General features: G+C 42.2%; 1 pseudogene; it reads left to right on the top strand.

Moving 5' to 3' along the window:
* The first annotated feature begins 259 nt into the window (after positions 1-259).
* LOC144313298 (DNA (cytosine-5)-methyltransferase 3A pseudogene) lies at positions 260-2,592 on the top strand (annotated as a pseudogene).
* Positions 2,593-23,646: the final 21,054 nt, after the last annotated feature.

The following is a 23,646-nucleotide window of genomic DNA, read 5'->3' as shown; positions in this document are numbered from 1 at the left end:
TTCATGTAAATGGAATCATATGGTGGGTAGATTTGTTTGCCATCGGCTCCTGTCACTTAGCTTAATCCACATGATAATACGTAGCAATACTTCATACCTTTCTATGGCCCAGTAGTATTTATGGATATACCAGCTTTGTTAACCTCTTTATCCAGCTTTGGACATTTGGGTCATTTCTACCTATTGCCTATGATGAATAATGCTGCTAAGAATCTTCACATAGAGGGGCTGCACGTGGCCTTATGGGCTGAGAAGAAAAGCCAAGGTGATCGCAGTAATGAATGCTGTGGAAGAAAACCAGGGGTCTGGCGAGTCTCAGAAGGTGGAGGAGGCCAGTCCTCCTGCAATGCAGCAGCCCACCAACCCTGCATCCCCCACTGTGGCCACCACACCTGAGCCCGTGGGGGCAGATGCTGGGGACAAGAACACCACCAAAGCAGCCAACGATGAGCTGGCCTACGAGGACGGCCGGGGCTTTGGCACTGGGGAGCTGGTGTGGGGGAAACGTCGGGGCTTCTCCTGGTGGCCAGGCCGCATTGTGTCTTGGTGGATGACAGGCCAGAGCTGAGGAGCTGAAGGCACCTGCTGGGTCATGTGGTTTGGAGATGGCAAGTTCTTGATGGTGTGTGTTGAGAAGTTGATGCTGCTGAGCTCCTTCTGCAGTGCTTTCCACCAGGCCACATACAACAAGCAGCCCATGTACCGCAAAGCCATCTATGAAGTCCTGCAGGTGGCCTGTAGCCATGCAGGGAAGTTGTTCCCAGCGTGCCACGACAGCGATGAGAGCGACACTGCCAAGTCCGTGGAGGTGCAGAACAAACAGATGATCGAGTGGTCTCTCGGAGGGTTCCAGCCTTCTGGCCCCAAGGGCCTGAAGCCACCCGAAGAAGAGAAGAACCCCTACAAAGAAGTTTACACAGACATGTGGGTCGAACCTGAGGCAGCTGCCTATGCACTACCCCCCCAGCCAAAAAGCCCCGAAAGAGTACGACTGAGAAGCCTAAGATCATTGATGAACGCACAAGAGAGCAGCTGGTGTACGAAGTGCGGCAGAAGTGCCGGAACATCGAGGACATTTGCATCTCTTGTGGGAGCCTCAACGTTACCCTGGAACACCCTCTCTTTGTTGGAGAAATGTGCCAAAACTGTAAGAACTGCTTCCTGGAGTGTGCATACGTATCACCACGATGATGACAGCTACCAGTCCTACCACACCATTTGCTGTGGGGGGTGGGGCGCAAGGTGCTCATGTGTGGGAACAATAACTGCTGCAGGTGTTTTTGTGTGGAGGGTGTGGATCTCTTATTGGGGCTGGGGGCCACCTGGCAGCCATCAAGGAGGACCCCTGGAACTGCTACATGTGTGGGCACAAGGGCACTTATGGGCTACTGCGGCAGCGGGACGACTGGCCCTCATGGCTCCAGATGTTCTTCACCAACAGCCACGACCAGGAATTTGACCCTATGAAGGTTTACCTGCCTGTCCCAGCTGAGAAGAGGAAGCCCATCCGGGTGCTGTCTCTATTTGATGGAATTGCTACAGGGCTTCTGGTGCTGAAGGATTTGGGGATTCAGGTGGACTGCTACATCGCCTCCGAGGTGTGCAAGGACTCCATCACGGTGGGGAAGATCATGTATGTTGGGGACGTCTGCAGCGTCACGCAGAAGCATATCCAGGAGTGGGGCCCATTGGATCTGGTGATTGGGGGCAGTCCTTGCAATGGTCTCTCCATCATCAATCCTGCCCATAAAGGACTCTACGAGGGCACTGGCCGGCTCTTCTTTGAGTTCTACCACCTGCTGCATGATGCGCGGCCCAAGGAGGGAGATGACCGCCCCTTCTTCCGGCTCTTTGAGAATGTGGTGGCCATGGGCATTAGTGACAAGAGGGACATCTCGCGAATTCTCGAGTCCAACCCTATGATGATTAATGCCAAAGAAGTGTCAGCTGCACACAGGGCCCACTACTTCTGGGGGAACCTTCCTGGTATGAACAGGAGGCCATTGGCATCCACTGTGAATGATAAGCTGGAGCTGCAGGAGTGTCTGGAGCACGGCTGGATAGCCAAGTTCAGCAAAGTGAGGACCATTACTACTAGGTCGAACTCCATAAAGCAGGGCAAAGACCAGCATGTCCCCATCTTCATGAATGAGAAAGAGGACATCTTAGGGTGCACTAAAATGGAAAGGGTGTTTGGCTTCCCTGTCCACTATACTGATGTCTCCAACATGAGCCACTTGGCGATGCAGAGACTGCTGGGCCGGTCGTGGAGCGTGCCGGTCATCCGCCACCTCTTCGCTCTGCTGAAGGAATATTTTGTTTGTGTGTAAGGGACATGAGGGCAGACTGAGGTAGTGACACAAAGTTAAACAAGAAAACACAAAACACAGCAAAACACTGACAACATGAAGATGGAGAGAAGTATCCGCACGCAGAAGAGAAAAAGGAAATTTAAAACAAAACCAGAGGCGGAAGTACCAGAGGGCTTTGCCTTGCACAAAGGGTTGCACATCATCTCCTGATTTTTCAATGTTAATCTTCAGTCCTTTTTAAAAACAAAACCAAGGTCCCTCCTGTCTCCCCCTCCCCTTTTTGTAGGTAAAATCTTTTGTTTTCTACTCTTTTCAGAGGAGTTTTCTGTTTGGATTTTTGTTTCTTGCTGTGATTGAAACAAAGAGGGTTTATTGCAGCAAAAACCAGTAACAGGACATAGCAACAATACCTTGCAGAGGAAGGATAGGAGGGAAAAAAAAGGAAATTCTACAGAAATCTATATATTGGAGTTTTTTTCTAACTATGTATGTTTTGTTGTCTTCTCTAGCCTGATCAGATAGGCGCACAAGCAGGGGGTGGAAAATAGTGACGCTCAGCAGCAGACTTTCCTTCCAGCCGCTGAGCTCTCTTGCCAGCACCATTCCTGGTCATGCAGAACAGAGCCCAATGAGCAGCAGGGAGACAGATCACACAAGACCCTTTTATGCAGTATTTCAGGTGCTTACCACACAGGAAACCTTGAAGAAGATCCATTTCTATAAGCCGCTGTTACCTCTTCCAGTTTGTGTGTGTGTGTGTGTATATATATATAAATGACAGATATGAGATATATATAAAAGGTACTGTTAATTACTGTACAACCTGACTTCATAATGGTGCTTTAAAACAGCGAGGTGAGTAAAAACATCAGCTTCCACGTTGCCTTATGTGCAAAGGGTTTTAACGTTGGATGAAGGGAGGCAGTTTGAAGGTGAATCGTTGCCATTCATGGCGGGCTTTCCCTCTAGTGTTTAACAAGGTGAAGGAGGAGAATTCAGGACCACGTACTCCTGCTTCTCCCTGCCAAAAACGGGTATGAGGTGAGATGGGGTGGGTTGGACCGTGGAGGGTTGAGAGTGGGATTCATCCAGGCTCACGCAATAACCTTTCGATTTTTTTTTTCCAAAAAAAAGGAGACTCCCTCGGCAAGATGGCAGTTAAAAGGGGTCTTCATTCCCAGTTTCTCACATTAGCCAATTCAAGGGCTCCTTGTGGTGGGATCAGAAATTATCCAGAGTGCGGGAAAGTGACCGTTAAAAACCCCACCTGGAGAAAAAAAAAATACAAAATGAAAAAAAAAAAAAGAACCTTCACATACAGGTATTTATGTGGACATATTTTCATTTCTGGGGGCTATGTATGTAGGAGAGGAATTGCTGGGTTAAGTGCTAAGTCTGTGTTTAACACTTAGAAGAACCAGCAGTTTCCCAAGGTGGCTCCACTGTTTTGTATTCTCACCAGCAGTGTGTGAGGCTTCTGATTTCTGTATGCTTGTCAACCCTATTTTTTAAAAAAAGATTTTATTTATTTGAGAGAGAGAGCAAGAGAGCGAGCAGGGACGTGGGCAGTGGTGAGGGAGAGGGGCAGAGAGGAAATCTCAAGCTGACTCCTTGTGAACACAGACCCTGATTTGGGGCTCAATCTCACACGACCCTGGAATCATGACTTGAGTCAAAATCAAGAGTCGGCTGTTTAACCAACTGAGCCGCTGAAGTGCCCCACCAACACTTGTTTTAGCTAACACTTGCTTTTGTTTGACTTTTTTGTTCTCACCTTTCTAGAAGAAGGTGGGACATGATACCTCCTTGTTGCTGTGGTTTACGTTTCCTTGATGACTGATGAAGTTCATTATCTTTTTGTGTGTTTATTGGCTATTTTTGTATCATCTTTGCAGAAACGTCTTTTTGGATTCTTTGGACAGTTTTCTCATTAGATACCTTTGAAATAGTAGACTTCTTTTTAGAACAGTCTTAGATTTACAGAAGTGTCTTTTCCATTTTTTGCCTATTTTTAAGGGAGTTGTGTTTTTCCCTTATCATTGAGTTTTAACAGTTGTCTTTTGTGGATACGATTCGTTTATTAGATACGTGTTCTGCAAATATTTTTTTTCCAGTCTGTGGCTTGTTTCTTCATTCTCTGAACGGTTTCTTTCACAGAACAGAAGTTCTTAATTTTAATAATGTCCAACCTTGCAATTTCTCTTTCATACGTTGGGCTTTTGGAGTTGCATGGAAAAACTCCTTGCCATGCTCAAAGTCACCCAGGAATTGTGCAGATTTGTCTTTATATTTAGTTCTGTGATCTAATTTGAGTTCATTTTTGTGAACAGGGATAAGTTCTATGCCTAGATTCAAAGATTTTCTGCATGTGAATATCCAGTTGTCTAGCATCAGTATTTGAAAAGACTGGCCTTTCTTCACTGAATCGTCTTTGCTCCTCTGCCAAAGACCAGTTGATTGTATTCGTGTGGGTTTTATTCTGAGCTCTGTTATGTTCTACAGATCTGTTTTTCTGTTCTTTTTTTTTTTTGTAAATTTTTATTTATTTATGATAGTCACACACACGCAGAGAGAGAGAGAGGCAGAGACACAGGCAGAGGGAGAAGCAGGCTCCATGCACCGGGAGCCCAACGTGGGATTTGATCCCGGGTCTCCAGGATCACGCCCTGGGCCAAAGGCAGGCGCTAAACTGCTGCACCACCCAGGGATCCCTGTTTTTCTGTTCTTTGACCAATACTGCTGTGTCTTTATTACTGAAGCTTTATAGGAAATCTTGAAATTGGTTAGTGTCAGTCCTTTGACTTTGTATTTCTCAATATTGTGTCAGCTGTTCTGTTTTTTTTTTTTTTTAGCCTATTCATGTAAAATTGAGAATGAGTTTGTCATATATATGTGATAACTTGCTAGGATTTGGGTTGGGGTTGTGTTGTATATATAAACCAAGTTGGGAAGAATTGACATCTTGATCATATTATGTATTCTTGTCCGTAAACATGGAATTTATTTATGGAGATCATCTTTGATTTCTTTCAACTGAGTTTTTAAAAATATTTATTTATTCATGAGAGACACAGAGAGCACAGAGAGAGAGAGAGAGAGAGAGAGAGAGAGAGAGAGAGAGTGGCAGAGACACAGGCAGAGAGAGAAGCAGGGAGCCCGACGTGGGACTTGATCCTGGGTCTCGAGGATCAGATCCTGGGCTGAAGGCGGCGCTAAACCGCTGAGCCACCCGGGCTCCTCATCAGCTGAGTTTTATACGAATTGAGATTCTGTACACTTTTTGTTAGATTGGGCACTAATGTAAATGGTATTTTGTTTTGAATTTCAAATTCCCATTGTTCATTGGCAGTGTGAACAATGCTATCTTGGGCAGACCCACCATGCTGATGGCTCTCTGTGGCCTGAAGCCTTCTGGAGCACAGGTCCCTCTCATATTCTTTCTTTTTGTCTGGTCACACCCTTAAGTACACCCATGAATGTCCTTCATCTGCTCTAGAGATAGGATTATGATTTTCAAGCATTTCCTCCTGGGTGGGCTTCCAGCAGTTACCCGCCAGCTTCTTGGGCCCCAAAACAGGTCTCACTGGAGGTGGGGTTGTGGAGATCTACTAATTTTTCAGCCTCCCAAGACACACTTCTGTCCATAAGTCCCCTTAAGAAGCCATTTCTCATCAAGGTGGACTTGTCAGCCTTTTTCTTCTCTCTTTCATAGAACACAGGTATATAGGAAAGTAATTGATATTTGTACATGAAGTTTGCATCCTGAATCATTGCTATAATCACTTACTAGTTCCCAGAGTTTTTTTCGTTGTTTCTTTAGGATTTTCTACATACATAGTCATGTTGTCTCTGAACAAAGGCAGTTTTACCTTTTCCTTCCCCATATGTAAATCTTTTCTTTTCTTTTCCCTTCCTAGAGGATTAGCTAGGACTTCTTCTTAAGTACTGAATCTTTACTAGTGGTAAGAGGGGAATATCCTTGCCTTGTTACTGATCTTAGAGGGAAAGAATCTAGTTTTTCACCATTAAGTAGGTTTGCTCTAGGTATTTTATACATGTTGTTTATCAAGTTGAGGAAGTCCCCTCTATTCCCAGTTTGGTGGTAACTTTTATCATGAATACGTGTTGGATTTTTCTTAATAATTGTTTGGCATCTGTTGATATGATCAAATAGATATTTTTTATCTTGTTGGAGTGATGGCTTACACTAATACTTCTGCATATTATACAGCCTGTGCATTCCTGGAAAAAAAAAAACATTGGTTTTGGTATAGCATCCATATTATATGTTGTTGAATTTGATTTGAAATTTTTCAAATTTTTTTGAAGAGTTTTTCATCTCTGTTCATAAGAGATATAGTAGTCTATATGTCTATAGACTATATAGTAGTCTATATCTCTATAGAAAAGTATAGACTACTATAGTTTTCCTTCTTCTGCTGTCTTTATCTGGTTTTGATAGTAGGATAAGGCTGGCCTTATAGAATGAGTTGGAAGTACAGCCTCTGTTTTATTTTCTCTGAAAGAGTTTGAGAATTGGTATAATGTCTTCTTCTTATTTTTGCCAGTGAAGCCGTCAGGGCTCAGTGCTTGCTGTTGAGGAAGGTTACCAATTATTGATTTAATTTCTCTTTTAGGTATAGGCCTATTGAGATCACCTATTTCTCTTTGTGTAGGAGTTTTTGTTACTTGTGTCTTTTATGGAATTGGTGCATGTCATGTAAATCCTCAAATTTGAGGGCATAGGATTATTGTTACCTTTAATTTTTAATCTCCATGGGATCCATAGCGACGACTCTTCTTTCATTTCTGATATTAGTAATTTGTCTCTTTTCTCATTTTTTCTTGGCTAGCCTGGCTGTAGGTTTACCAATTTTATGAATCATCTTAAAGAACCAGCTTTTGACTTTGTTGTTTTTTTCCCCAATTGTTTTCCTCTCTCTCTCCCCTCCCTCCCTCTCTCCCTCCCTCCCTCCCTCCCTTCCTTCCCTTTCCTTCCTTTCCTTCCTTCCCTCTTGATTTTATGTATTTATTCATGAGAGACACAGAGAGAGTGAGAGGCAGAGACATAGGCAGAGAGAGAAGCAGGCTCCATGCAGGGAGCTGGATGTGGGACTGGATCCCAGGAATCCAGGATCATGCACCCAACCACTGAGCCAACTGGGCGTCTTCCTTCCTTTCCTTTCCTTTCTTTTTTCCTTTTTCCTTTTTCCTTTCCTTTCCTCTGAGAAAGAGAGAGAGAATGAGCAGAGGAGAAGGAGAGGAAGAGAGAGAGAGAGAATCTCAAGCAGACTCACCTGCTAAGTATACAGCCTGACTCAGGGCTCAATCTTATGACCCTGAGATTATGACCTGAGCCAAATCCAAGATTCAGATGCTTATCCGATTGAGCCACCTAGCCATGTTTGCCTGTTTCAATTCCACAGATTTCTATTTTATTCTTCCTTTTCTTCTCCTGGCTCTTCTTGTTCTTGTTTCCTAAGGTAGAAGCTTAAGTTACTGATTTTAGTGTTCTCTTCTCTCTCTCTCTCTAACATATGCCTTCAATGCTGAAATCTTCCTCTAACCACTCCTTTGCAGCCTTCCACAAATTTGCATAAGTTGTATTTCCATTTAGTTCAGAATAGTTAAAAATTTCTCTCAGTGCTTCAACTTTAACTCATTTAATTTCCAAGTGTATGGAGATTCTCCTGCTGTATTTCTCTTACTTAACTCCATGTGGTCTAAGCTAATGGTGTGTGATTTCCATTCTTTTAGGTAGTTACAGTGTGTTTTATGGCCAGGATGTGGTCTGTCTGGTTCTGCGTGAGTTTGTGAAGACTGTGTAGTGCTGTGTTAGATGAAGTGTTAGACTAGTTGGTGCTGTTGTGTTCAACTGTATCCGCACTGATGTTCTGCCTAGTGGGTCTGTCAATTATTGTGTAGAAGGCTATAGAAGTTTCTAAAGGTGCTAGTGTGTTTATCCATGACTCCTTGGATGTTATCAGTTCTGCCTCATGTATTTTGACCCTCTCTTGTTAGGCACATACATACACAGTAAGGAGTGTTCTGTGTTCTCAGAGAATTGATCCCTTTTTCACTGTGTAATACCTTCTTTTATCCCTGAGAATTTTCCTCATTCTGCCATCTGCCTTGTCTGAAATTGATATGGGTTCTTCAGCTTTCTTTTGGGTGGTGTAGGCCTGGTTTCTTTCCCCCTTCCTTTACTTCTCTTCTACCTGTGTACTTCTATTTAAATTTTTTTATTTATTTATGATAGTCACAGAGAGAGAGAGAGAGAGGCAGAGACACAGGCAGAGGGAGAAGCAGGCTCCATGCACTGGGAGCCCGACGTGGGATTCGATCCCGGGTCTCCAGGATCGCGCCCTGGGCCAAAGGCAGGCGCTAAACCGCAGCGCCACACAGGGATCCCTGTACTTCTATTTAAAGTAGGTATCTTGTAGACGGCATATAGTTGGATCTTTTTATCTGCTCTTGCAGTCTCTGGTTTGATTGCTTGCTTGCTTGATTTAATTTATTTAGTCACCAAAGACATAGAAGGAGAGGCAGAGACCTAGGCAGAGGGGAACCAGGCTCCCCACTGAGCAGGGGGCCTTATGTGGGACTGGATCCCAGGACCCCAGTATTAACGACCTGAGCGGAAGACAGATGTTCAATCACTGAGCCATCCAGGCACCTCCAGTCTCTTGTTTTAATTGGCATATTTAGACCGTCCACATTTTAGGTAATTGTTGCTGTAGTTGGGTTAATATTCACCATGTTCGCAACTGATTTTCACTCATTACAGTTGTTCTTTTTTATATTTTTATCACCCTCTCCTTCTCTTCCGTCTCTGCTTTTAGTTTAACATTTTATGGGATTCCATTCTTTCTTAGCATATTCATATACTTTTTCTTTTTAAAGATTTTAGTTTTGAGAGAGAGAGAGAGAGAGAAGGAGCAGGGGGAGGAAGTTGCAGGAGAGAAGGATAATCAGACTCCCCACTGAGCCCAATGCAGGGCTCTATTGCAGGACTTTGGGGTCATGACGTGAGCTGAAGGTAGACGCTTGAACCAACCGAGCCCCCAGACAACCCTGTCCATATACTTCTTTAAAAGAATTTTTTGTGCTTGCCCTACAGTTTGTTATATTCATTTCTAACTAATCCAGGTCCACTCTGAAATAACATTACACCTTTTCACAGGTAGTGCAGTTGTCTTATAGGAGAATATATTCAATTCCTTTTTTCCCCATCCTTTATAGCATTGCTTTAATTGACTTCACTTTGTCATATTCCTTAAGAACTCAGCACGCTGGTTTTAATACTTTTTGCAAGACAAGTCTGCTGAGCAGTAAATTCCTTGGGTTTATTTGAGTGTTTTGTTTTTATTTCTTTTCACTTTTTTTTTGTTTTTTATTTTTATTTTTTTAAGATTTTATTTATTTATTCATGAGAGACAGAGAGAGATAGAGAGAGAGGCAGAGACACAGGCAGATGGCGAAGCAGGCTCCATGCAGGGAGCCGGACATGGGACTCGATCCCGGGTTCCCAGGATCACGCCCTGGGCTGAAGGCAGGCGCTCAACTGCTGAGCCACCCAGGGGTCCTCTTTTCACTTTTGAAGTACAATTTCACCAGCTACAGAATTCTTAGGTGGTGGGTTTTTCTTTTTAACCTTTTTTTACCTGCACCCTCTCTGTTCTTGCTTGCATGATCTCTGATGAGGTGTCTGATGTATTTCTTATCCTCGTCCTCTGTAGATAAGGTGCTTTTTTCTCCCCTCTGGCTCTTTTCAGTATCTTTATCTTTGGTTTTTGCTGTTTGAGTATTAGTGCAAGATGTAGATCTTTTTGGCATTTATTCTGTTTGGTGTTCTCTGAGCTTCCTGGGTATGTGGTCTGGTGTTTTATCATTAATATTGGAGAATTTTCAGCTATTATTACTTTGAATATTTCTTCTCCTTCCTCTCTTTGTTCTCCTTCTGGTGTTTTCCATCATGTGTTTGCTATACTTTTTGCATTGTTCCACAGTTATTGGATATTTTGTTTCTTTTTGCATTTCACTTTTGGGAATTTCCATGAACATATTTTCGACCTTACTGATTTTTCCCTTGGCCACGTCCAAAGGCAGCCTTCATTGCTGTTACACTGTTCTTGGTTTCTCGCATTTCACTTTAATTCTCTCTGAGTTTCCATCTCACATTAGCATATTAATCCACTAATGCATTAGCATATTCATCATACTTATTTTAATCTCCGTATTTCTCCTGCTTCCATAAATCTGTGTCATATCTGAGTCTGATTCTTATGATTGCTTTATCTCTTCAAACTGTGTTTCTCTCTTATCATGTCTTGTAATTATTTTTGTTGAAAATTGGACATAGTTATTGGGTAGTAGGAACTGATATAATCCAGCTTTTAGTGTGAGCTTTTATGTTAAGCCAGCTAGAGGTTAGGTTGTGTTGAATGTTTGCTATAGCTGTCAGTGTCAGAGGCTTCGGAAACCTTCGTGTCTCTCCCGTTCCCTGCCTCCTCCTCTGGCTCTTTAAGGAACTCTCTTGAGGTCTTTGATGTGCATCTCTCAGCTATGACCACTGTGGTTTCACTGGCACCCCGTTGGTGGGGAGTTGTTCTTGTGATCTTGATGGTTAAGTGTCCGTTATTTAGTGGGCCTGAGTCCTGGGCTCTGCTGACTCCTATAAGCATTTCTTAGCCTCCTTTTTTCCCCTCCTTCCTTAGTTGGGTCAGGAAGGCTAGCAGGGGCTGGAGTTCACCTTACAGCTCTTTCCCCAGGTCCAATAGGGCTCTATTTAAAGCTGCTTTTCTCAGAGGGCAGGCCTCGGTTACGGAAAAAGCTCTTGACTTAACGTATTTCAAAATGATTGTTTCTCTATTCTTCTATTGCAAACCCAAGGGGATTTTTCTCCAGTCTTCACTATGAGAATTTGGTGCAAGGAACGTGCAGGGGCCTCCTCCCCTAGGACTGGGGCTCAGGAGGTTTTTGACTCTCAGACTTCCGCATCCAGTCACCATCAATTCATCAGAGTTACCATTTTTGTTTTCCTACAAGCTTCTGGCTCCACCGGCTTCTGCTTTGCTAAGCTGATCTTGGCCATGAATCTCTCTATTCCTCTGTTTTTTTCTGATTTCCGAGAGGCAGTTTGCTCTGTGACTTTCATTCTCCCTAATGATCTGAGCTGAAACCAAAAGTCTCGCTTTACCTAGTTTTATCATTTGGTTCTTATTTTTATTGCTGGTTTGTAAAGAATTCGTTGTGTATTTTGAATACCAACTCCCTGCCAAATTATATTTGTAATTGGAAATATTCAGTTTCTCCTTTGGAAAAGATAGCCTGGAATGTTGTTTTTAATGAAACACACAAAGTTGTGGACAGGGTAGTTGACCAGAGGGAGGAAGATATGATGGATAATTAGTTTATTTTAAATCTCGATATTCATGTGAATTTGTGAAGATTTTAATACTTGCGATTTAGGTAGAATTTTAAAAGTGGAAGTCTTCTTTGTCTGAGTCTACAAGTAAGTCTTGAACAGATGCTCAGAAGGTAACCTATTAACAAGAATTTATTTATATTTATATTTCCAAGTAGGAAACATTAGAAAATGAAAGACCAATTTGAAGTTTATGTGTGATCTTCATCCTTCAGTAATTCCAATTTTCTTACTAATTAGCACCATGAGTGTTGCTTGGAAAAAAGTTATTTCCAAGATAATTGATACAGCCAAGCTATTAAAGAGAGAAAGAGAGAGAGAGAAAGAGAGAGAGATCATGTTTTGAGCAGTGGTTTTATAAACTTATTTTCTGTGCAGGCCTTTGATTTCCTCTTTTATTTGAGTCTAGAAGCAACGAGAAGCAAAGTAGTGGGGGAGGGAAGGTGAGATTTACATAGTAGTAAGTGAGATTCAAAAGAATATTTTATAAGATACTTGGGGGGGTACAGGGCTTGTTAGAAACAAATTGTACTGTTCGAAAGGGGAGAGGTGGTGTTAGGTTCAGAGTAACCCGGTTGGGGTGGTTATGTTACTTGCCTCTGCAGTCCTATTTGCCTTGGTGGGAGGAAAGGGAAAAGATAGCCAGATGTTGCAAATGATCCATGGCCACCTGGTCTGACAGAGTGGAGACCTGGGCATCAGAAGCTGGTAATGCTCCTTGGCCAGTCCAAGGTAATTGTTCAGCCAGCTGTGTTGGAGGAAGCAGACAACCTTATTTCTTACGTTATAGTTGACATTTTTTTTCTGGCACAGAAACAGGTAAAGTCTGCCAAAGATAGGAATTCCTGAGACCTGAGTAAACAGTTGCCTTTGTAATTCACACTCTCAAGACAGAGGCCATATGTAGCCCTTCTTAGAGATCTGCGTGGGACTGGGGCTGAGTGATTAGGAGCAAGGTTGTCATTGGAAATGCTCAGTTTCTCTTCTTACAGATGTCCCGAAATGGTTGCTTGATGGGGCTGTCTCCTACCGAGGTAGTCTGTGTTCAGCGTAACACATCAGCTGCCTTCTGAAAGTTAGTGTGAGATTTAAGTGTTTATTCAACCATGCTTCATTGCAGAACAGTCACCTTACTTTTGGATTGATTCCTAATTTAATAACAGGAGTCTATTTGCTCTACAAAAATGCACGTGGGATGTTTCCTCCTGAGCATCACATAAGAGCAGGTAGTTGATTGCCTGGAATGAGTGGAGGCAGGAAGGCAGTTCTCACTTCCCTTGTGGAGGTGATTCCTGTTTTTCTCCATCTCCAGAGACCAGGAATTCTAGTAGGGAAGTTACAAGCTCCTGAGCTATTCTACCTAACAGTGGATTTGTTGGGGCATGAACATGTGTCTCCCACTGTATTCAGCTTTGCCAAATCATCCTACAGGTGATTGTACGTGACCGGAGGTGACTGGCTTGCCGAGCCTTGTGTTGGCGTTAGCAGTACCCCACTTCATCTCCCGTTATCTCCTCAGTCTCTGGACTGTGTGGTTTTCAGAACCCTTGTTTTATTGCCAGGGTATGTGGTAGTTCATGTCCTGTTGCCAGGAAGGTGTTTGGTCATGAGCGTGGGCCTGACATTCTGCATTGGTTCTCAGAGTACATTGACCACAATTCATTGTGGACCCAGATGGTAAAAGGGAGTGGCCTGTTCCTCAGGGCCGAGATGGAATGGGATGTGGCAATTGTACAGAGGCTAGGTCCACGCTTCTCTGAGTTGTGTGAAAAGGGCTATAGAAACACAAGTTCTGTTGGAAGAAAAGTCAAGGTTGAGGTAGAATCTCACAGGGTAGATTTTTTTTCTTAAAACAGTTTATTCATTTACGAGAGAGAGAGCGAGAGAGAGAGAATGAATGAGCAGGTAAGAAGTGGCAGAGGGAGAGAAAGAAGGTGACCGACTCCCCGCTGAGCACCTGATGTGGGGCTCCTCCCTGGGGCTCTGAGATCATGACCTGAGCTGAAGGCAGATGCTTAACTGCCTGAGCCCCCCAGACACCCCTCATAGGATGGATTGAAACCTGCTTTTATGGGCTGACTTGGAGACATCACCACCATATTCACAGTATCACAGGAATATGTGTCCCAGAATCTAGCATAGAATTACAAGTGAACTTTTGTCACCAGCTCCATTTGATTTTGGTGGAGGAGGGACTGAGTAGTACTCCTTGAAGTTTAGTTTGGTCCCTTAGGCACTCAGCTACCACTCATTGAATGAGTGAAGGAGAGAGTCTGGTGTGAGGCTCAAGGCACTAAAGGTAATTTCTAGAGGGAGGGATCCTGCAACCTCCAGGACACCTTTCATTATTCATCCAGGTCAAGTGTGGACCTTTCGCTGCCTCTTTTCTTTTTTCTTTTGTTCCTTTGTCTTTCATCCTTGAGGTCATTTCATTGTCATTATGTTTGTCTAGTCACCTCTCTTGGAGTGCCTTAGCTATATGGTCAATTGGGTGTAGTAAGGAGTATTCCGTGTGTGCAGATCCCCAGGCTCTGCATTCTGGTGCACACACATCTGCGGTGGTAGTTCAGGGCCGGAGCTGTGGAGCTACATTGCTTGGACTTGGATTCTGGCTGTGCCAAGAATATCATGCCAACAGTGTGATGATAATACCTCATTGTCTGACCTCGTGGCACCTCTGTTCCTTATATGTGAATGATGATAATAGTGGTACCTACCTTGCATGCCAGAAGTGAAATCATAGGCTTTTGTGTGTATGACCTAAAATTTCTTTCAGACGATTCACTTGGAATGAAAAAGAATTTTGTATATTGTTGTAAGCATCTATCCATCCTGCCGTATACTGTCTGATATTTGCTGTTCACAGACACATATAAGGTTATGTTACTTATGGTCATGTGACTTTTTAGTCAATAAAATGTGAAAAGAAGTAAAGTGTGTCACTGCAAGGCAGAAGTCTTTGAGGGCCAGCGCACTGTCTGCTACATTTCTCCACCCGTGCACTCCCCGTTGGTCACAGGTGCTGTTCCAAATGGTAGAAGCTCTTGCACGGGGGCCCAGGAGTGTGGAAATGGGGAGCAGAGTTCCCAGAGGACATGTGGTGTCCACAGAGTAGGAGTGAGGTAATCAATCTCCAGTGTCACGTGCCACTAACATTTGCGAGTTGTTTATGACCATTGTTCCCCTATTTAATTCTGATGAGTGCCTTCACCATGTTATATTTTAAATCTGTTTTTCTGACAGTATAGCTTAGTGATGTAGAGGGTAAAGCAGATGTAATTAACTTTCCATGTAGTTCTTTTTAAGTGGCCGCTCTTGGTCTGGGAGTTGCACTGTAAAAAGTTAAAGTTTATGTTCTTGTAAAAAACTATGTATCTTTTATTAGGTCTTTCTTGATAGACACGTACTCCCCTTCTAACTGCTGGGGTGAGGCCTGAGAAAGGCTGGCATGAACTAAAAGATCTCACTGGTTTTTAATGGTTTTTTAAAAGATTTTATTTATTTATTTATTTATTTATTTATTTATTTATTTATTTATTTATGAGAGAGATAGATACAGAGAGAGAGGCAGAAACACAGGCAGAGGGAGAAGCAGGCTCCACGCAGGGAGCCAGATGTGGGACTTGATATCACCCAGGACTCCCAAGATCACGCCCTGGGCCAAAGGCAGGTGCCAAATCCTTGAGCCACCCAGGGATCCCCAGATCTCACTGTTTGATGTGATTATTCTGGAGTAATATAATAGCAGGATAGTGTGCCATCTTGGGTCAGACCTTGTCCATTTCGTGTTCTCTCTCAGCACTAATAAGACAGAAGGCCAGTATCTCTATGTTACTTTCAGATTCCTTTGTTTTCTTAATGAATTTCATGAGCTTATTTTGACTTAACAAGCAAGGGTTTTCAGTATCAAAGTATAACATGTATCTCACACACACCCCCGCCATATCGTCTGATTTATATCCTTTTTAGCCAAAAGAAGTGACCTATCATGTATCAAACAGTGTATTACATATGCAATTAGCATTTCACTTTTTTTGCAATTAGCATTTTAATTGTAACTTGTTTCCTTTGCAGGTTGCAGGATTTCTTTTCTTTTGTAGTATTGCAGCCACAACTCTTTTTTTCTCCTTGTCCTTTCTGTGTTTAGTTCAGCCAAATGCTAATAAATTAAATGGACTTCATGGTCAACCTTAAGAATAAATTTTACCAATTTTAATGCCTTTAATGTCTTTTTGTTGTCTGATTGCTGAGGCTAGGACTTCCAGTATTATGTTGAATAGCAGTGGTGAGAGTGGACATCCCTGTCTTGTTTGTGATCTTAGGGGAAAGCCTCCCAGTGCTTCCCCATTGAGAATTATATTTGCTGTGGGCTAAAAACTATAGAACACTTCTTAATGAAATTGAGGAAGACACAAAGAGATGGAGAAATATTCTATGCTCATGGATTGGCAGAATTAATATTGTGAAGATGTCAATGTTACCCAGGGCAATTTACATGTTTAATGCAATCCCTATGAAAATACCATGGACTTTCTTCAGAGAGTTAGAACAAATCATCTTAAGATTTGTGTGGAATCAGAAAAGACCTCGAATAGCCAGGGGAATTTTAAAAAAGAAAACCATAGCTGGGGGCATCACAATGCCAGATTTCAGGTTGTACTACAAAGCTGTGGTCATCAAGACAGTGTGGTACTGGCACAAAAACAGACACATAGATCAATGGAACAGAAATGAGAATCCAGAAGTGGACCCTCAACTTTATGGTCAAGTAATATTCGACAAAGGAGGAAAGACTATCCATTGGAAGAAAGACAGTCTCTTCAGTAAATGGTGCTGGAAAATTGGACATCCACATGCAGAAGAATGAAACTAGACCACTCTCTTGCACCATACACAAAGATAAACTCAAAATGGATGAAAGATCTAAATGTGAGACAAGAGTCCATCAAAATCCTAGAGGAGAACACAGGTAACACCCTTTTTGAACTCAGCCACAGTAACTTCTTGCAAGATACATCAACGAAGGCAAAAGAAACAAAAGCAAAAATGAACTATTGGGACTTCATCAAGATAAGAAGCTTTTGCACAGCAAAGGATACAGTCAACAAAACTAAAAGACAACCTACAGAATGGGAGAAGATATTTGCAAATGACGTATCAGATAAAGGGCTAGTTTCCAAGATCTATAAAGAACTGATTAAACTCAACAGCAAAGAAACAATCCAATCATGAAATGGGCAAAAGACATGAAGAGAAATCTCACAGAGGAAGACATAGACATGGCCAACACGCACATGAGAAAATACTCTGCATCAATTGTCATCAGGGAAATACAAATCAAAACCACAATGAGAATGGGGAAAATTAACAAGGCAGGAAACCACAAATGTTGGAGAGGATGTGGAGAAAAGGGAACCCTCTTACACTGTTGGTGGGAATGTGAACTGGTGCAGCCACACTGGAAAACTGTGTGGAGGTTCCTCAAAGAGTTAAAAATAGACCTGCCCTACGACCCAGCAGTTGCACTGTTGGGGATTTACCCCAAGGATACAGATGCGATGAAATGCCGGGACACCTGCACCCCAATGTTTCTAGCAGCAATGTCCACAATAGCCAAGCTCTGGAAGGAGCCTCAGTGTCCATCGAAAGATGAATGGATAAAGAAGATGTGGTCTATGTATACAATGGAATATTACTCAGCCATTAGAAATGACAAATACCCACCGTTTGCTTCAAGTGGATGGAACTGGAGGGTATTATGCGGAGTGAAGTAAGTCAGTCGGAGAAGAACAAACATTATATGTTCTCATTCATTTGGGGAATATAAATAATAGTGAAAGGGAATATAAAGGAAGGGAGAAGAAATGTGTGGGACTATCAGAAAGGGAGACAGAACATAAAGACTCCTAACTCTGGGAAACGAATTAGGGGTGGTGGAAGGGGAGGTGGGCGGGGGGGTGAATGGGTGATAGGTACTGAGGGGGGCACTTGACGGGATGAGCACTGGGTGTTAATCTGTATGTTCGGAAATTGAACACCAATAAAAAATAAATTTATTATAAAAAAAAAGAAATGACAAATACCCACCATTTGCTTCAACGTGGGTGGAACTGAAGGGTATTATGCTGAGTGAAATAAGTCAATCGGAGAAGGACAGACATTATATGTTCTTATTCATTTGCGGAATATAAATAATAGTGAAAGGGGATAGAAGGGAAGGGAGAAGAAATGTGTGGGAAATATCAGAAAGGGAGACAGAACATAAAGAATCCAAACTCTGGGAAACGAACTATGGGTGGTGGAAGGGGAGGTGGGGGGGGTGAATGGGTGATGGGCACTGAGGGGGCACTTGACGGGATGGGCACTGGGTGTTATTCTGTATGTTGGCAAATTGAACACCAATAAAAAATAAATTTATTTTAAAAAATGAGGGAAAAGAATAAATTTTAGTTATAAATTTCATTTAAATTGGTATGTTACAAATTCTACAGAAGACAAAAATTTGAGTGTCACTAGTTAACGAAATTGATATGCATCTTTGGTTTCTAACTTGAATTATATTGCAAAGTGCATTCCAAACTTCTTGTTGTGATTTAGTTCTAATTTTAAGGCATTATGGTCTGAGAATACGCCAGGGACGATCCCAATCTTTCCGTATCGGTTCAGACCTGATTTGTGACCCAGTATATGGTCTTTTCTGGATAGGTTCCCGCTATTCCTTCACTCTGAAGAGTTTTGATCAGGAATGGATGCTGTATTTTGTCAAATGCTTTCTCTGCATCTATTGAGAGGATCATATGGTTTTGGTTTTTCTCTTGCTGATATGATGAATCACATTGATTGTTTTACGAGTGTTGAACCAGCCTTGTGTCCAGGGAATAAATCCTACTTGGTCATGGTGAATAATTTTCTTAATGTATTGTTGTATCCTATTGGCTAGTATCTTGTTGAGAATTTTTGCATCCATGTTCATCAGGGATATTGGTCTATAATTCTCCTTTTTGGTGGGGTCTTTGTCTGGTTTTGGAATTAAGGTGATGTTGGCCTCATAGAATGAATTTGGAAGTACTCCATCTCTTTCTATCTTTCCAAACAGCTTTAGTAGAATAAGTATGATTTCTTCTTTTAAAAATTTTTTTTAAACTTTTATTTATTTATGATAGGCACACAGTGAGAGAGAGAGAGAGGCAGAGACACAGGCAGAGGGAGAAGCAGGCTCCATGCACTGGGAGCCCGTCGTGGGATTCGATCCCGGGTCTCCAGGACCGCGCCCTGGGCCAAAGGCAGGCGCCAAACCGCTGCGCCAACCAGGGATCCCCTGATTTCTTCTTTTAAACTTTTGATAGGATTCCCCAGGGAAAGCCACATGGCCCTGGATTTTTGTGTCTTGGGAGGGTTTTGATGACTGCTTCAATTTCCTTCCTTGTTATTGGCCTGTTCAGGTTTTCTATCTCTTACTGTTCTAGTTTTGGTAGTTTGTGGCTTTCTAGAAATGTGTCCATTAGGCGTATAGCTATTCATAATATGTTTTTTTTTTCATAATATGTTTTTACAATCCTTTGTATTTCCTTGGTGTTGGTAGTGATCTCTCCTTTCTCATTCATGATTTTAATTTTAGTCTTCTTTCTCTTCTTTTTAATAAGGCTGGCTAATGGTTTATCTTATTAATTCTTTCAAAGGACCAACTCCTGGTTTTGTTGATCTGTTCCACAGTTCTTCTGGTCTCGATTTCATTGAGTTCTGCCCGAATCTTTAGTAACTCTCTTCTTCTCCTGGGTGTAGGATCTATTTTCTGTTTTTTCTCTAGCTCCTTTAGGTGTAAGGTTAGCTTTTGTATTTGAGTTCTTTCCAGTTTTTGAATGGCTGCTTGTATTGCGATGTATTTCCCCCTCAGGACTGGTTTTGCTGCATCCCAAAGATTTTGAACTGTTGTATGTTCATTCTCATTAGTTTCCATGAATCTTTTTAATTCTTCCTTAATTTCCTGGTTTCCCCTTTCATCTTTTAGCAAGATGGTTCTTAACCTGCATGTGTTTGACGTCCTTCCAAATTTCTTGTTGTGATTTAGTTCTAATTTTAAGGCATTATGGTCCGAGAATATGCAGGGGACGATCCCAATCTTTTGGTATCGGTTCAGACCTGTTTTGTGACCCAGTATGTGGTCTATTCTGGAGAAAGTTCCATGTGCACTTGAGAAGAATGTGTTTTCAGTTGAGTTTGGATGTAAAGTTCTGTAGATATCTGTGAAATCCATCTGGTCCAGTGTATCATTTAAAGCTCTCATTTCTTTGGAGGTGTTGTGTTTAGAAGACCTATCAAATGTAGAAAACGCTAGATTGAAGTCACCAAGTATAAGTGTATTATTATCTAAGTATGTCTTAAATTTGGTTATTAATTTGGTTATTAATTGATTGATATCAATTCTTCTGGTGGAGGGGCCTTTGTGCTGACTTTCAAGTGTGGGCACTTGGGGGAGCTGATCAGCCCCCTGCGTTGTGCAGGGCTCAATGAGTGATGTTATTTTTTTATTTTAAATTTTAAAAATTAAAAAAAATTTTTTTAAAATTTTTATTATTTATGATAGTCACAGAGAGAGAGAGAGAGAGAGAGAGAGGCAGAGACATAGGCAGAGGGAGAAGCAGGCTCCCTGTGGGGTGTGCGATGCAAGACTTGATCCCAGGAACCCCGGATCATGACCGAAGCCAAAGGCAGATGCTCAACCACTGAGCCACTCACAGGCCCAGAAGACTACATTTCCACACCCCAGAGGATTTTGCAAATGTCCCGAAATTCTCAGTCATCCCACCAACTTCTGAAGGGAAGCCAGCCCAGCTCACAGGGGATCTCAGAGATTTGAGAGGCTTGGGCCTCCTCGCATATATGCTTTGGGCACCCTTGGCCACTGCCCTCTGTGCGCATGCGCAGGGATGCCAGCTTCTGAGGTGCGCAGGCGTATTCGCATTTAGCAGCGTTGCTAGGTTACACTGGTTCTGCGTAGGAAGATTCTAAGTCGTTGGGCTTAGTCCCTGAGACATTGAGGCGAGGCCCACTTGCCTTATTGCTGGCGCGGGAGTGTATCGCACTAGAGGCGGTGAAACCTGTGTCACTGAAGCCTGTCGGCTTCATTATGGAAAAGAGATCTACAGCGCGGAATGGGTGGGGCCTGCTGCGCTTCGGCTTCAACCTCAGGCCTCTGAGGGTCAGGTCGCCGCCTATGACTATGACTGTTGACAGCTTCCACAGCCCCGGTCCCGGATACCACATCAGATATCAAGATCTCCGGGGAATCCACAGAGCTGTGATTGAGGGCGATACAGAAAAAATGCAGGAGATACAGCAGTTGCTGGTTTTTGGTTTACATGACTTAAATAAAAGGGACAGGAAGAACAGGTAACAGGGCTTTTGACGCGGGCGGGAGGAGTCGGGGCGAGCAGTAGAGGGGCTCATGACATTAAAAGCAAAAATTCTGGAGTTTGATTCAGCCACACACACACACAAAAACGCCTCTGAATCAGAAAGTAATATTAGCAAAATAAAAGAGAATATACTTGCAAAATATTTACAACATATGTTTTGGAGAAAAAGAACATCTTCGTTTTACAGGGAAGTTATTACAGGAATGAGATAGGGGCCCCTGGATGGCTGAGTCAGTTGGCCTCTTCTGACCTCCTCTCAGGGTCATGATCTCTGGGTCCTGGAGCTTAGCCCCTGGTGAGGCTCCCTGCTCAGTGGAGAGTCTGCTTTTCTCTTTCCCCCTCCCCTCTGCTGGTGTTCTTAATTTCAAATAAATAAGATATTTTAAAAAGAGGCATAAAATCCCATTTTCCATCTCAAGCTTTGTGAAGATAAGGAATGATGTTACTTATACTACTTAAAATTTAAGTTGTTTTGGACTTTTCAGATAGTTTGGTGGTTACGTACCACATTGAAAAATAAGTATTTCCTTGAGCCATGAAGCTTATTGATGTAAAATATCTTTAGGAAATAATTAGAAATAAATAATATACAATATGCTATTCTCAGCACTATTTACAATAGCAGTGTATTAAGGAGTCACTTAATGGCCTGTATTCGTAAATGGCAGTGTATCCAGAGGCTGGACTACTATGTGACCACTGAATGTGGCAGAGATAATTGATACACATTAACATGCAAAGCTGTACTTTGGATCATTAAATGAGTGAAAAATTGTTTTGATGATACAAACATATAAGCAGACAATGGTTTTGAGTTAGCCAAAAAGATGTGCAAATATAAAATTAGTTATCTTCAAACATTTGGATTCTAAGTGGATTTTTCATTTTCTTAAAATCTGTGATTTCTATAGGAAAGATACATAAAAATTCTAAGAAAGGTTTATTATCAATGAATTAATCCAGGAGAACAAGAATATGAATCTTGTGTAGACAAAAAATAGTTTCTACTTATTTACTTTAAAGAGATTTTATCGATTCATTTGAGAGAGAGACCAGGCAAACAAGCAGCAGGGAGGGGCAGGGGGACAACAAGCAGAAACCCATGGAGCAGGGAGCCTGATGATGTAGGGCTCGATCCCAGGACCCCTACACTTGAGCCAAAGGCAGATGCCTAACTGATTGAGTCACCTAAGCGCCCCTCTTCCTATTCAAAAAAAATTGATGGGAGAGGATTGGTATTTTCTAACAACCTTTAGCCTCTTCAGAACTAAGGGGAATATTTTTATCTGTATTGTAGGTTGTATTACGCATACATTAAATATATACATACGGTTTTATTTATTTTTATTTATTTTTTTAAAGATTTTATTTATTTATTCATGAGAGACACACACAGAGAGAGAGGCAGAGACACAGGCAGAGGGAGAAGCAGGCTCCATTACAGGGAACCCGACGTGGGACTCGATCCTGGGTCTCCAGGATCACACCCCAGGCTGCAGGCGGTGCTCAACTGCTGCACCACGGGGGATGACCTATACATATGTTTTTATTATGTGCAGCTTTATAACATCTAATAAGTGAACAGTTAATGATTTTCTTTTGGTTAAATCCTTATAAAAATAAAAAAATACAAATGGTATTGCAAAACCTTATAGAATTTTTGTTGTATCCCTCTTCTGAAGAAAAATTAAAAAATAGCAAATACACATTTTATTGCTATTTCAAAAATATTAGTTTACTTCACAAAAGTTTTCTTTAAAAATATTGAACTTTCTTGGTGCCTTGGTGGCTGTTTGTTGAGCATCAGACTCTTGATTTTGGCTCTGGTCATGATGTTAGGATTGTGGGGTTGAGCACCCTGTTGGGCTCCATGTTCAATGGGGAGGCTGCTTGAGATTGTCTCCCTATCTCTCTGCCCCTCTGCCCTTCACCACACTCATGCATTCTCTCTTTTTCCAAGAAATAGATAAATCTTTAAAAACTACAGAGCTCTCCAAATGAATTTTTTAATAATAAATTTATTTTTTGGGATCCCTGGGTGGCTCAGCGGTTTGGCACCTGCCTTTGGCCCAGGGCGCGATCCTGGAGACCCGGGATCGAATCCCACATCAGGCTCCCGGTGCATGGAGCCTGCTTCTCCCTCTGCCTATGTCTCTGCGCCTCTCTCTCTCTCTCTCTCTCTTTCTGTGTGACTATAATAAATAAATAAAATTAAAAAAAATAAATAAAAATTAAAAAAAATTATTTTTTATTGGTGTTCAATTTGCCAACATACAGAATAACACCCAGTGCTCATCCCGTCAAGTGCCCCCCTCAGTGCCCGTCACCCATTCACCCCCACCCCCACCCTCCTCCCCTTCCACCACCCCTAGTTTGTTTCCCAGCGGTAGGAGTCTTCATGTTCTGTCTCCCTTTCTGATATTTCCTACCCATTTTTTCCCCTTCCCTTCTATTCCCTTTCACTATTATTTATATTCTCCAAATAAATTTA

Source organism: Canis aureus, chromosome 5 (genome assembly GCF_053574225.1).
Source record: "Canis aureus isolate CA01 chromosome 5, VMU_Caureus_v.1.0, whole genome shotgun sequence".
In the NCBI taxonomy this organism is placed as follows: Eukaryota; Metazoa; Chordata; class Mammalia; order Carnivora; family Canidae; genus Canis; species Canis aureus.
Note: the sequence above shows the minus strand (reverse complement) of the source record. Positions and strands in the feature narration are given on the sequence as shown.